This window comes from Symsagittifera roscoffensis, chromosome 9 (genome assembly GCF_963678635.1).
Source record: "Symsagittifera roscoffensis chromosome 9, txSymRosc1.1, whole genome shotgun sequence".
In the NCBI taxonomy this organism is placed as follows: domain Eukaryota; kingdom Metazoa; phylum Xenacoelomorpha; order Acoela; family Convolutidae; genus Symsagittifera; species Symsagittifera roscoffensis.
In genome coordinates this window covers 27257363-27272326 of record NC_087070.1, presented here as the reverse complement: position 1 = coordinate 27272326, position 14964 = coordinate 27257363, and positions in this window count along the sequence as shown.

Here is a 14964-nt window from a genome sequence, read left to right as displayed (position 1 = left end):
TTTTTCTTGGAAATAATATACTTCAAATTCTTTCTATAACGCCTAAGGATCGTAAACGTTTTCAGTTCTAGAGAGGGTTTCTGGTGTAGTTCTAAGTACTTTTGCCCTAACTCAGTGAGGTTCTGCTTCCTTCTAGATATCAGGTCTGTTACTATATTGATAACTAATATACCTGACTCTTTCAACTTACTATATATATATCTTCCGTGCCTACACGTTTACAGTAAACGATTGCATAAATTTTACGTTTATAGTTTAAAAGAATCTTCATAAGCTGGTTAGGATTTAGTGCGTTAAAGTTATTACTACGGTGTCGACTAATAGAGTTATCAACGGAGTCGTGCCAAATAACAATGTCTTTTCGATTTAAGAGATAGTGATCAAGTTGATACTGACAAGTTTTTAGGACGTTCACTGCGTTATGGTTAAAACTTAACCCGGGAATGGCTAAGCACGATTGAGATACACGCTTTTGCGAAGCGGGGGAAGGTTTTTTCAAAGCGTGGTGCAGCGAGCTAGCCACTAGTATGAACATTTAGTGAATTAAATCAACTTTAGAGGAAGGGAATCAAGCAAAACGCGACCTGATCGCCCTCAACACCCTGAACTAACAAGGTTGCAGCAAAAGGTAAGACGATTTGCTTGATAATACGCTACGGGTCTCGACTACGGCTACTTTTATCCAATTGAACTAGTTCAATTATCTGCACCACTTTTGAATATCGTCCGTAATATCTATTATCCAGAATACTATCCGGAATATCGTCCTGAAAATCCTCTGGACTATCATCCGGAATATCTAGTCCGAGTCGGCGGACCAAAAAGTGCCGCACTCTTGTATCCTGTAAGACCTACAAAAACCTGCTTCAATATCTGTAAGTTATGGGCAATTTAACAGATAATATAAAGAATAAGTAATATCTGAAACAATGGGTTAAACATTTTTCGGTTAACAGTTTCAGCAATACGGTTTCCAACAATCTCAAAAATCTATTGTGAACTGTAAATTTGGATGTAGTAAGTTTGCAGCCCATAGCACTTTTTCAGGATCACCCTTCACTGTTCTCACTATATCGTCAACGTAACGGAGAAATAAATTCGCTTGTTGCACTGACTTATTTTTCTCTCTTATTGCGATGCATTTTCTACAGTACCAGACGGTTTCACTTATGTTTCGATACTCATCATCTGATATATCACCGCATTTCATGTGATACCAGTTCAAACAGCATTCACATTCAACACCTTTTGACCTGTACGTGACTTTCTTTTTGCACTCGGGACATATTCCGTTAAGATCTTTCTCGGGCAAAAACATTTCGGGAATATCCTTCGATAAGGCAATTTCGTACTGCTTCAGCCAAAGATTTGCTAAAATAACGGCAAGAGATGCCCCCATTGCCAAACCATCTTTCTGAACGTACCATGTTTCATTGCATTTGAAATGGACTTGACTAACTGCCATGTTCAACAGTCTCTTCATGGTTTTCCTAGCAATTGATGGTGGTTCATCTTGCCCATACAGTTTTCTCAGAACTATATCTATTGCTTCTTTCAGTGGAACGTTTGTGTACAAACTCTTCACATCTAGAGATATCAAATTTTCATTGGGCTCAAGATTAGTGAGTTGTTTTGATGTTTGCGCCCTCAGTTTTCTCGAAAAAATTTGCAAGAACCTTGTTCAAGTAATAATAAGAGCTACCAGGCAAGTCTTAATGGGGTATTCACTTTATGCCCTTTTGCCAACCCATAAAGACCTCATGTAGACCCCACAGTAGACCTTATCCTTTTGTAGAGACTCTCACTTGTTTCATCTTTGTTCCTCATAGCCAACAACTCATTATTGATGTGTCTTTCTATCTTCAAAACAATTGCATCACTTTTTCCTTCACTTTTGCTGAATTGAATTGAATCTAATGTATACGAAAACTTGTTCTCGTAGGTGTCCTTTCTCATTACACAAAAACCCACGCCTTTGTCATACGGAACCGCAACTAATCCATTACTCTTCAGATACTTTCGGGCCTTCTCAACGCCTTTGTCAGATGGTTTTTGTTTCACACTTTTAGCGTAGGCTTTTGCCAGAGCTTCGATCTCACATAGGGCCTCCCCGGGGACTTTACTATTTTTGAGATCCGATAGAAAGATGTCAATGTCGGCGAGAAAGTGTGTCTCATTAAATTTATCCCTGACGGGATGCTTCGGCCCTAATGCCAACACTTGTTGTACCCAATTTGTAATTCAACATCATCAGGAGCTCTTACCGAACCCTCACCTTGCTTCCCTAGAGGTCGGTCTTGCCTTTCTGATAGTTTCATTAGCTTCTTCTGATGTGTCTCTTTGACTGTTGCTGTTTGTCTTTGTCCCCTAAGACTTAAATATTTAATTACCGGAAGGCAAAATTTCTCATATACACCCCTCTGTACTGCGCCTCTCGTCCTTTCTAGTTTCACTTCAACGTTTTTCCCATCTCTCCTTGCCTCTTTTATCTCCGTTCTTAGCAGTTTTGTCTGAAATCTGTGTACCGCTTGGTTCGGAAACACCCCATTCTCCGGTACCCTGAACCTCAAAAATCAGGTATAATGTCGTTTTCTAGTTACTGAGTCAAGAATATGACAATCAAGATATCCGAACACCGACTTGTGTGGTATATTGAGATTTAACACGAACTCCATTACTATTCTTTAAGTCAAAACATTTCACAATTACTTTATTTTACGAATGCGTTAAAACTGTAAATTCAAACAAACGTTGTCGCACATTTTTGTGCATCCTCAGGTTTTAAAAATTCCTATTGAGATTTCTTTTTCTTGTTCGAACGAAGCCTGGCAGGTTGTCTTGGTGTTCGAACACAATCCAGAAAGACTTTAGCTCCAGCTGGACGTCCTGGTGCAGTGCCTGATATTCGTTGACCAGCTCCGTTCTTCTCTTCCTCTTTGAAATGAGACATTTTGTAATAGGAATACAAGAATACCCGAGCTGATCAGCTGGTTCCTGATATCCGGTGTACCGTTTCTCTGACAGTATACAATTGCGCTGATATTTGTCAGTGTCTTCAGGATTATAAAATGTGTCATACACATCATGACTACAAAATTTTAAAAATTCAACCAATCAAAACTTTACAAATATCACTGAAATTATGTAACAACCATTATGTAACAACTTTAAACATTTGGTCACTTATTTTTGAGAGTTTTCATCCTTTTTGTTTTCACAATTTCGTTTCGTCGCTAATTTTCATGCTAACAAGTAAGTTGTTTCAAAATTTTGTTGTTTTAGCCAGAATTTTTTGATTCTGGAACTATAGCCTTAGTGTCATTTTAGTTAATTACAAGCTGTAAAACAGACGCGTTGAAACATAATCAGAAGGTCGAAAAAATTATAGCAGCCTAGTTATAGTTAGGAGTCTCTTCATCATATTATCCAATTAAAACTTTCTTGATGTGGAAGAGTAAAGTAAAATGTGGATAGAAATTAAAGTCAGATGGCTGGGTGTAACAGTCGCCTAATTAAGTCACATATGAGGTTAAAAAAGGCCCTATAACCATTTGCTCGGAAGTCAGGGACACTATCTCTTGTGTTTTTCTACCTCAAGCGGTCGGAGCCAATTCGATCTCACAAAGGGCCTCCCCGGGGACTTTACGATTTTTGAGATCCGATAGAAAGATGTCAAAGTCGGCGAGAAAGTGGGTCTCATTAAATTTATCCCTGACGGGATGCTTCGGCCCTAATACCAACACTTGTTGTACCCAATTTGTAATTCAACGTCATCAAGAGCTCTTACCGAACCCTCACCTTGCTTACATGGCGGGCGGTCTTGCCTTTCTGATAATTGCATTAGCTTCTTCTGATGGGTCTCTTTGACTATTGTTGTTTGTCTTTGTCCCCTAAGACTTAAATATTCAATTACCGAAGGCCAAAACATCTCATCTAAACCACTCTGTACTGCGCCTCTCGCCCTTTCTAGTTTGATTTCAACGTTTTTCTCATCTGTCCTTGCCTTGTTTATCTCCGTTCTTAGCAGTTTTGTCTGAGAATTGTGTACCGCTTGGTTCAAAAACACCCCATTTTCCGGTGCCCTGATTCTCAAAAAATTAGGTATAATGTCGTTTTCTAGACAAACTCTTAAAATAATAACACGTTGGTGACAGTTGATAATTTTAACATATATGGACGCATAATCTTGGACTAATATCCAATTGAGTTTGTTTTTCCAAGTCCAAATCAACCTTGGAAGTGGGAGTACAACTGTGCTCATTGGTTTGCAGACCACGAGGAATGAACCTCACGTGACACAAAGCAACTCAAATAACACAAGTTTAACTCACCCTCTCCCTTGAAGCCTCCTCGTCATTCGGACCGACAGTTGCCTCGCCTATGTTCACCAGTCTTTTTTTCTCCGCCCTCCTTCTCGATTGAGATTTCTTTTTCGTGTTTGAACGAAGCTGGTACAAGAGAGCTGGCAGGTTGTCTTGGTGTTCGAACACAATCCGCAAAGACTTTAGCTCCAGCTGGACGTCCTGGTGCAGTGCCTGATATTCGTTGACCAGCTCCGTTCTTCTCTTCCTCTTTGAAATGAGACATTTTGTAATAGGAATGACAAGAATACCCGAGCTTATCAGCTGGTTCCTGATATCCGGTGTACCGTTTCTCTGACAGTACAAAATTGCGCTGATATTTGTCAGTGTCTTCAGGATTTCTGTCCAATCCTCTGCAGTGCAAGCTCTGTAATTGTTTGTGCGGTCGCTATGATAGAATTATTGATGATGTCGTGCCACAGCACCACTTGACGTTTTTCTACTAGAGGTGCCCTGCAGAGTAGGCTTGCGAGGATCTTCTGTGGGTTCGTGGTGTTCGGGTTTAAAAAAAGTCCCGGAATAGCCAAAAAATTGGGCAGAAATTGTTCTTTTTCCGGGTTGCTAAGTTGTTCCAGGCTGTGGTAGAGGGAGCTAGCCGCTACAATGTAGACCATTTCAATTCTAACATGGTAAAATATAAAAAGATTTTTCAACTAAAAAGATTTCTCCGCAAAAAAAAGATTTAAATTACGTCTCCTTGTAGGAGAGACTGTAATTAAGAATTGGCTCATCGCCGTAGTGTTTCAAAATTTTACATCTAAAAATTTTGAGAATGCGTTAAAATTGTAACTTCAAACTAACGTTTTTGCACATTTTTGTGCATTTTCAGGTTTTAAAAATTCTAAACTATCTGTACAAGACGATCAAAGATTATAAAAAGTGTCATACACATCATGACTTCAAAATCTTAAAAATTCAACCAATCAAAACTTTACAAATATCACTGAAATTAGGTAACAACCATTATGTAACAACTTTAAACATTTGGTCACAAATTTTTGAGAGTTTTCATCCTTTTTGTTTTCACAATTTCGTTTTGTCGCTAATTTTCATGCTAACAACTAAGTTGTTTCAAAATTTTGTCGTTTTAGCCAGAATTTTTTGATTCTGGAACTATAGCCTTAGTGCCATTTTAGTTAAATAAAAGCTGTAAAACAGACGCGTTGAAACATAATCACAAAGTCGAAAAAATCATAGCAACCTAGTTATAGTTAGGAGTCTTTTCATCATATTATCCAATCAAAATTTTCTAGATGTGGAAGAGTAAAGTAAAATGTGGTTAGAAGTTAAAGTCAGATGACTGGGTGTAACAGTCGCCTAATTAAGTCACATATGAGGTTTAAAAAAGGCCCTATAACCATTTGCTCAAGAGTCAGGGACACTATTTCTTGTGTTTTTCTACCTCAAGCGGTCGGAGCCAATTCGGTTAACTTGCGACATGTGACTAAAACACGAGTTACAGCTTAAAGGCCTCTATCAAAATACCCCCACTCTAGAAAATAAGAACGCCCCCATACTCAGGTCTCAAAATACCTAAAATACGCGGACGCCATTAAAAACAGGGTCGGAACCTCATGCATACTTACTTTTTATTAGACAGTGGACCTTTGATCCATTTCAGATGGATCAACCTACAACTCTCCCTAACTCAACATAACAAAATAAAACACACTCAAGAAAATTAAATTAGGTACTCACATACCGACACGATCTCTAGAATCGAGTAACTAATTTATGAAGCAATTCTAAAATTGATTGGATTAATTAAGTTTAACTCGAGAAGTTTCAAATAAACAAGTTTTAACTCATGAAACATTTTTTGGATCTGGACCATTAGGCAGAATCAGCTGCCCACCTTTCCACCGAAGGTTCACTCAAGTCGACTCTAATTTTTCTCTTCACCACTCACGATCACTTTCCGTCTTCTGCCAACAATCAGACAATTCTACTCTTGTTCGAATTATGTATTATAAACTGAGAATAGCAATTTCCCGCTGCTATTTTTTGACTACTTTACCGCGATTGTAGTTCGCTTCAAGATGGTAGTTCAAGATACAGTGCCAGTGGTCATTTACAGAAGTTTGCAGCAGATTTTGTTTTCATCTACACCCCAAAATTCACAGCCATGCAAAATTGTCACATTCTCGCTAAACAGTAATCGAAATCTGCATACACCTGCACCCTGAATTTCCGCTTAGTAAGCTATCATTAAAATTTCTTTTGTTTTGCCCATTCAGAATATTGTCATGCAGCATTTTGATTTATATGGTATACTAGTAATAACAGTTTTTCATTCAATTTTTTTCCGTACTCTCAGACTTCATCTGAGTTCACACTCAAGCCCCTTTTTCTTTCTTCCGCTCACGACTCAAGAACCAATCCCTGAACACCCTTTTCAGTTCTCACCCCTTGTCTTTGAGGTACTGGGTCCTGACACACTCGAAATCGTAATCTGCCTTGCCAGTTCTTCTTTGTCATCAGAACTGATTACGATCTCCTCCCATGCCTTCAGCTGTTTGTAGGCCCGCATCCATTCCTTTTGCGATTGTCTTTCCGCCTGATTCGGCAGACCCTTCACTTTAGACCCCCTATTCAAGCAAAAGGAATTTTGCAAGCTCAGGCTCACGTTCTTTGCCAAATCCTCCTCCAATATCGATTCCCTTGCTTTGGTGTTATCTCGAGACACTCCGCCAACTCTTTTCCAACCCGTGGTTATCGCATTGCGACGGGTTAGCGAGGGTCTCTTGAAAGCTTCCGGCCCTATCTCGGCCAGGAACTGTCGATATTCTTTCTGAAGCATCTTCATGTGATCCTTGGTCACCCTGTACAACCAAGACGTCAACGTCGCTCGAAACCATGGGAAGAATCTTATGCGACTCCACACGTGCCAAACCTCCATGGGTATAGAGAATACGTTGCACGCAGTCTCAAACAATAAAGCCTCCGGTTGTAGTCAATGGCATGTATTGATTCCGCTGTTGGTGCCGTCGGCTCTCGATATTTCGTCACGTTTTACTCGATCCACCGCACAGCTAGCATCGAGCTCACCACGAAAAGGGTGACCTTCTGCAGATGATTGGGTGACCCGATTGACCGAATTCCTTCCACGTCCCATATCAAGCAGAGCTTCGAATGCTCCGGACACCACACTATCTGTGCCAGACAGTGGAAGGGGCATTCCCCGTGTGTCAGGTTGATGTGTGTGTCCCGGAGCTTCCAACAGAGGTTCAAACTCCACCATATTCTCATGCGTCCTTTTTACTCCATGGCTTGGGCACTATTCATCGCTTTCCCGAAAAAGTTCTGTCTCTCGAAATCACTCGTGTTTACGCTCTCTAGGCTCAAAAGTTTCTCCCCCAGATCTCACTCAAGTTCTCTCTTTGGTCCCCCGGCAGAGCTCCCAGGATCTTGTTGAACAGTCTATGTGAGTGATGCGACATTCGAGCCAGAAGTACACACTTGGGTATCGAGAAGGCTTTGTCACTCTGACTGGATGCCCCCACCATCGCCATGTGTAAGGGGTTTTGCCTTCCACACAAGTTGGCCATTACCAATCCCACTAGAGACTTCGCATTCATTGGCAAACTGTTGGGTTCACTCACGGGAAATGTTTCTGGACCATTTGTAACACTCCAGGCCATGCCTCTAAGTTCAACGCCGTCACCAAATGGTGCTCGGACTCTAGCATCTCCAGTGATTGCAAGCTGCACATCCTCGAGAAGAATCTCAATGCCGTCGCTATGATCACAGTGGTGCTCGTATACTATTCAGCCACTATCTGCACCTCACTTTTTTCTTTCTCCGTGATCTCACAAAACAACGAGGCTAATTCCTCCTTCTGAAAAGATGATTTTTTGACGCATGACCGTCCGTCACAAGAATGCTCTCCACCTCAACACACTAGGTCCAGACCATTACCCGGTTCGATCTTCTTCACTAACTTATCAAGCTTGCTCGTTGTTTCATCCGATTCCTTTCGTTGAGGTAGGATCAGTTTGTGCAACACATTCAGTTTCTCCAAGTCCTCATCCTTCACTGTTGACAGTCTCACTCGCTCCGTGATTTCTTCAATCAAACTGGAATGCGGGCACCAAGAGGGTCTCAGCAACTTCCAAACAGTCTCCAAATTCGTAATCAACATGTCTTTTCCATTTCCCATCTTTAGTTCCACCCTCTTGTTCGAGCGCGGCACGCTGATCATCTCTGGCGTCTTCTCAAGTAACAGACCCAGGCTTGGCCTTTCCTTTTTTGTCGGGTCAATCTACGTCCAGAACTTTAACAATTGCGCCACCTCAAAAACCATAAGGCCTCCGAATCCAAGAATGGGTTAAAAGCTATTCCCATTACTCCAGACACATATTGATACTCACCACGTTTTGTGGGCTTCGAAAAATCTTCTGCTCGGGCTAAATTACGATGCACGTCATGCCCCTCCTCGAATTTCGTATTTCATCAAGCTTCCCATGGCTCTCTAGAGACTGCCTTGAGCTTTCCTCTTTTTCGATTCCAGTACTCTGGTACACGTTCAGGATGAAAGTGGAGACTCTCCTTTCCATAGTCTTACTTTCCATCGCTTTTTGATGGCACACTTGAACAGTAGTGTTGGTTATCACTGACATGATCCACCTTAGGAAACAAGTGTCATCTTCTTTCCTCGCTAGGCTCAATCCCGAGTTGTCTCGGGTAATATGCTGCACAAGCATTTGGTACACCCGCAGACCGTTGTCGCCTAGCTTAAGTTTGTCGTGCGAGGTTAACGCCGCTAACGCCTTTCACGCCAAACTCCATATGAACATGAACTGTCCTGCCGTTCTCACAAAAAGATTCGCCATCAATGGCAATGCCGACGAGGGTGCTCTCATCATATCTTCGGAGTACTCTAGCAGCAGGCTCGCCCCAGGTCCGACCCAGCTGGTTTCCCAATTCTAGCTTATTAACTTCGGCCTTCTGCTGGGTAGCGCAATGCCGCCGCTTGCGGGATACCCCGCGATCAAGCTTCTTCAGGCAACCCTCCAGTTCTTTCGTGGTCTCCACAGCTATCCACCAAGGTCGAGCGTTGTTTCTCGTCCCATTTCTCTCAAGAGGATTGCACGTCACTTGCTTCCCAATGGTCTGATGTTGAGTCGAAAGCCATTACTTGCCGATGTCCACTTCCCACGTTTGCCCACTAGTCGACCCCCTTTTAGAGTTTGCCTTTTGGGTTTGAAGTCCTCCTCCGTTTCCGGAGTCGTCGAGGCTTCCATTTCCCCCAGCACCTCGGCCAACTTCCTGGATGCTGAGCTGCTCTTGTAGGCAGCTGTTTTCCATCGCGCTAGAATCATGGTAGCTGTCTCTTTTAGATTCTTCTCCAAAACCGCATCCACCGAAGGACTCGCCTCTTTTGTCTCCCGTTTCCTTTTCTTAGACCTTGTTCATTTACTCGGGCGGTATCGCCACTATCATCACTGACTCAACCTCTTTATCCAGATCTTGTTTCTCCGACTCTTGCCTCGCCCTTCTCGAGCCTTAAGGATATTAATATTTTTAATTATATTACTAGCCTTGTTTTTGACATCCATTCCAGTCCTAATTCCATTATCATCAGTTTTTTATTCAGAGTAGAGCTATCTTTACATGGGTTGGCCCAGTCTTCTGCTTTGGTTCCCTCAGACTAATCATCATCTCAAGTAGCTCGTTTCTCGCTTTCTCGTTTAGTCCGGTGCCTATCAAGACAGATTCCCCAAACTTGATCACCGTACTCCACATTTCTCTCTTGAAGTCATCCAATATAGCCTCGAGCCCTACTTTCTGGTTGAACTCACTCAAGAAATCTTGCCACGACTTCTCATCTAGCGTGTCCAAGAACATCCAATTTTTGCCCTCAAAAGTGTTCTTCTTGCTTTCTTCCGCACTCAAGAGTAGCATTCCCAAGTTGGAGCTTTAACTCGTCAAAGACAGCTCCAGATTTTTGCGGGGAGATCCCAGGGGTGGGATGCCCCGCAAAACTACCCGGTTCCCTCTTCTTCACTAACTTATCCAGCTTGCTTGTTGTTTCCTCCGATTCCTTTCGATGAGGTAGGATCAGTTTGTGCACCACATTCAGATTCCCCAAGTCCTCATCCCTCACTGTTGACAGCCTCACTCTCTCCTTGACTTCTTCAATCAAACTCGCGTGGGGATGTGGGCACCAAGAGGGTCTCAGAAACTTCCAAACAGTCCCCAAACTCGTAATGAACATGTTGTTTCCTTTTTTCGTTTTCATTTCCCATCTTTAGTTCCACCCTCTTGTTCGAGCGCGGCACTCTGATCATCTCTGGCATATTCTCAAGTAACAGACCTAGGCTTCGCCTTTCCCTTTTCATCGGGTCAATCTCAGTCCAGAATTTTAACAATTGCGGCACCTCTAAATTCATATAGGCGTTTCCGGCCTCCGAATCCAAGAAAGGGTTTAAAGCTATTCCCATTACACCAGACACATATTGATACTCTCCCCGTTTTGTGGGCTTCGAAAAGTCTTCTGCTCGGGCTAAATTACGATGCACGTCATGCCCCTCCTAGAATTTCTTTTTGTAGAACCTTCGTATTTCATCAAGCTTCCCCTGGCTCTCTAGAGACTGCCTTGTGCTCTCCTCTTTTTCGATTCCAGTACTCTGGTACACGTTCAGGATGACAGTGGAGACTCTCCTTCTCATAGTTTTACTTCCTATCGCTTTGTGATTGCACACTTGAACAGTAGTGTCGGTTATCACGGACATGATCCACCTCAAGAAACAAGTGTCATCTTCTCTCCTCGCTAGGCTCAATCCCGAGTTGTCTCTGGCAGTATGCTGCACCAGCATTTGGTACACCCGCAGACTCTTGTCGCCCAGCTGAAGTTTATCGTGCGAGGTCAACGCCGCTAACAGCTTTCACGCCAAACTCCATGTGAACATCAACTGTCCTGCCGTTCTGACAAAAGGAATCGCCATCAATGGCAATGCCGACGAGGGTGCTCTCGTCGCTTCTTCGAAGTATTCTAGCAGCAGGTTCTCCCAAGTCCGCCCAGCTGCTTTCCCAACTCTGGCTTATTATTTTCGGCCTTCTACTGGGTAGCCCAATGCCGCCGCTTGCGGGATACCCCGCGATCAACCTTCTTCAGGCAATCCTAAGTTTTTTCGTGGTCTCCATAGCTACGTTGGTCTCCTAGGTCGAGCGTTGTTTTTTGTCCAATTTCTTTCACAAGGATCGCACGTCACTTGCTTCCCACTGGCCTGGTGTTGAGTCGAAAGCTATTCCTTGCCGATGTCCACTTCCCACGTTTGTCCACTAGTCGACCCCCTTTTAGCGTTTGCCTTTTGGGTTTGAAGTCCTCCTCCGTTCCCGGAGTCGTCGAGGCTTCCATTTCACCCAGCACCTCGACCAACTTCCTGGATGCTGAGCTTCTTTTTTAGGCCGCTGTTTTCCATCGCGCTAGAATCATGGGGGCCGTCTCTTTTAGACTCTTCTCCAAAACCGCATCAGCCGAAGAACTCGCCTCATCTGTCTCCTGTTTTCTTTTTCTAGACCTTATTCCCTTACTCGGGGTTGTCGCCACTATCATCACTGACTCAACTTCTTTATCCAGATCTTGTTTCTCCGACTCTTGACTCCCCCTTCTCGAGCCCTAAGGATAATAATTTTTAAATCTATATTACTAGTCTTATTTTTATCATCCATTCCAATCCTAATTCCACTATCATCAGTTTTTTAAATCAGAGTAGAGCTATCTTTACATGGGTTGGCCTCAGTATTCTGCTTGGGTTCCCTCAGACTAATCATTTTCTCAACTAGCTCCTTTCGCGCTTTCTCGTCTAGTCCGGTGCTTATCGGGACAGGTTCCCTGAACTTTATCAACGTAATCTACAGTTCTTCCTTGAAGTCTTCCATCTTAGCCTCGCGCCCTACTTTCTGGTTGAATTCATTCAAGAAATCTTTCCACGCCTTCTCATTTAGCGTGTCCAATAACATTCATTTATTGCCCTCAAAAGTGTTCTTCTTGCTTTCTTCCGCACTCAAGAGTAGTATTACCATGTTGGAGGTTTCACTCGTCAAAGGCAGCTCCGTAATTTTGTGGGAGATCCTAGGGGTGGGGTGGCCGTGTTCGCCCAGTCTTCCCCACTCAAGACTTGCAGTAACTCTTGCGTGGTAAAATCTTTCTCCGCTGCGCCCAGATCAGGTGTGTTTCTCCATCTCTTCTCCTGCTTCACTGAGGGTTTTGTCCATGCTTTCGTCCTCTCCTGATTCGGCTTGTACTCTTTCTAGCACATCCCTGAACCTGTTTTCCGCGGGGAAGCTTCTCTTGTCTCCAGGGGTGCCCACTGACAAGGGTGAGGGCGTTGTCGGATTCATCTTCTTGTACTCGGTGAGGGATACATACAGAGTTGCTGCCGCATCAAGTTTTCCACTCTTGCCTCAACTCCAAATCCTCCAGCCCATAAGGCGCTCGGTGCTTTCTTGTGGCAAATATCATGTCTTTCTTCAGAGCCATGTGACCCTACTCCACGAACATCCTTCCATCGTCACATATTGGCAGCCTGTTCTCAATTTCAGCCTCCTCAAGCAGTCTCAAGACATCCCGGACCTCAAACTTAGAAGGCATCGAGCCTCGCGTCTTCTTTGCTTGTGTAGTCCACGAATTTATCAGTTTTCTCACATGTGGAAATACACCGCTGCCGAGTATCCAATAAACAAAGGATCCCAGCCGTCCGTGAATTCTCTTTGCTGTCTCTACACCGTGGCTCTCTACCTCCACACACTAGGTCCAGACAACTACCCGGTTCCATCTTCTTCTCTAACTTATCCAGCTTGCTCGTTGTTTCCTCCGATTCCTTTCGATGAGGGAGGATCAGTTTGTGCACCACATAAAGATTCCCCAGGTCCTCATCCTTCACTGTTGACAGTCTCACTCGCTCCGTGACTTCTTCAATCAAACTCGCGTAGGATGTCGGCACCAAGAGGGTCTCCTTTCCATAGTTTTACTTCCCATCGCTTTTTGATGGCACACTTGAACAGTGGTGTCGGTTATCACGGACATGATCCGCCTTAAGAAACAAGTGGCATCTTTTCTCCTCGCTAGGCTCAATCCCGGGGGCCGTCTCTTTTAGATTCTTCTCCAAAACCGCATCAGCCGAAGAACTCGCCTCATCTGTCTCCCGTTCCCTTTTTCAAGCCCTTATTCCTTTACTCGGGGTTGTCGCCACTATCACCACTGACTCAACTTCTTAATCCAGATCTTGTTTCTCCGACTCTTGACTCCCCCTTCTCGAGCCCTAAGGATAATTATATTACTAGTCTTATTTTCATCATCCATTCCAATCCTATTTCCACTATCATCAGTTTTTTTCTATTCAGAGTAGAGCTATCTTTACATGGGTTGGCCTCAGTCTTCTGCTTGGGTTCCCTCAGACTAATCATTTTCTCAAGTAGCTCCTTTCTCGCTTTCTCGTCTAGTCCAGTGCTTATCAGGACAGGTTCCCTGAATTTTATCAACGTACTATACAGTTCTTCCTTGAAGTCTCCCATCTTAGCCTCGCGCCCTACTTTCTGGTTGAACTCACTCAAGAAATTTTTCCACGCCTTCTCATCTAGCGTGTCTAAGAACTTCCTTTTATTGCCCTCAAAAGTGATCTTCTTGCTTTCTTCCGCACTCAAGAGTAGCATTCCCATGTTGGAGGTTTCACTCGTCAAAGGCAGCTCCGGAATTTTGCGGGGAGATCCTAGGGGTGGGGTGGCCGTGTTCGCCCAGTCGTCCCCACTCAAGACTTGCAGTAACTCTTGCGTGGTAAAATTTTTCTCCGCTGCGCCCAGATCAAGTGTGTTTCCCACCTCCATCTCTTCTCCTGCTTCACTGAGGGTTTTGTACATGCTTTCGTCCTCTCCTGATTCGGCTTGTTCTCTTTCTAGCACATCCCTGAACCTGTTTTCCGTGGGGAAGCTTCTCTTGTCTCCAGGGGTGCCGACTGACAAGGGTGAGGGCGTTGTCGGATTCATCTTCTTGCACTCGGTGAGGGATACATACAGGGTTGCTGCCGCATCAAGCTTTCCCCTCTTGTCTCAACTCCAAATCCTCCAGCCCATAAGGCGCTCGGTACTTTCTTGTGGCAAACATCATGTCTTCCTTCAGGGCCATGTGACCCTCCTCCACGAACATCCTTCCATCGTCATATATTGGCAGCCTGTTCTCAAGTCCAGCCTCCTCAAGCGTTCTCAAGACATCCCGGACCTCAAACTTAGAAGGCATCGAGCCTCGCATCCTCTTTGCTTGTGTAGTCCACGAAATTATCAGTTTTCTCACATGTGGAAATACACCGCTGCCGAGTATCCTATAAACAAAGGATCCCAGCCGTCCGTGAATTCTCTTTGCTGTCTCTCCACCGTGGCTCTCTTATGTAGGGAAGGGACTACCATGGGGCTGTTCATTCCCAGGGTCATTCTTCTCATTATTGGGAACTCGGGGACGGCAGCGTGTAGAACATCCCGCTCTAGTATCGTTTGCAATCCCTTTTTCGTGAATTTGAAACTTCTCGTCCATGCCGGGATCCTCAAGACTTCCCTTTTGTCCCCCGCCACCGGAATCAGGTTCCAGAACCTGGGATAGGCTTCGATG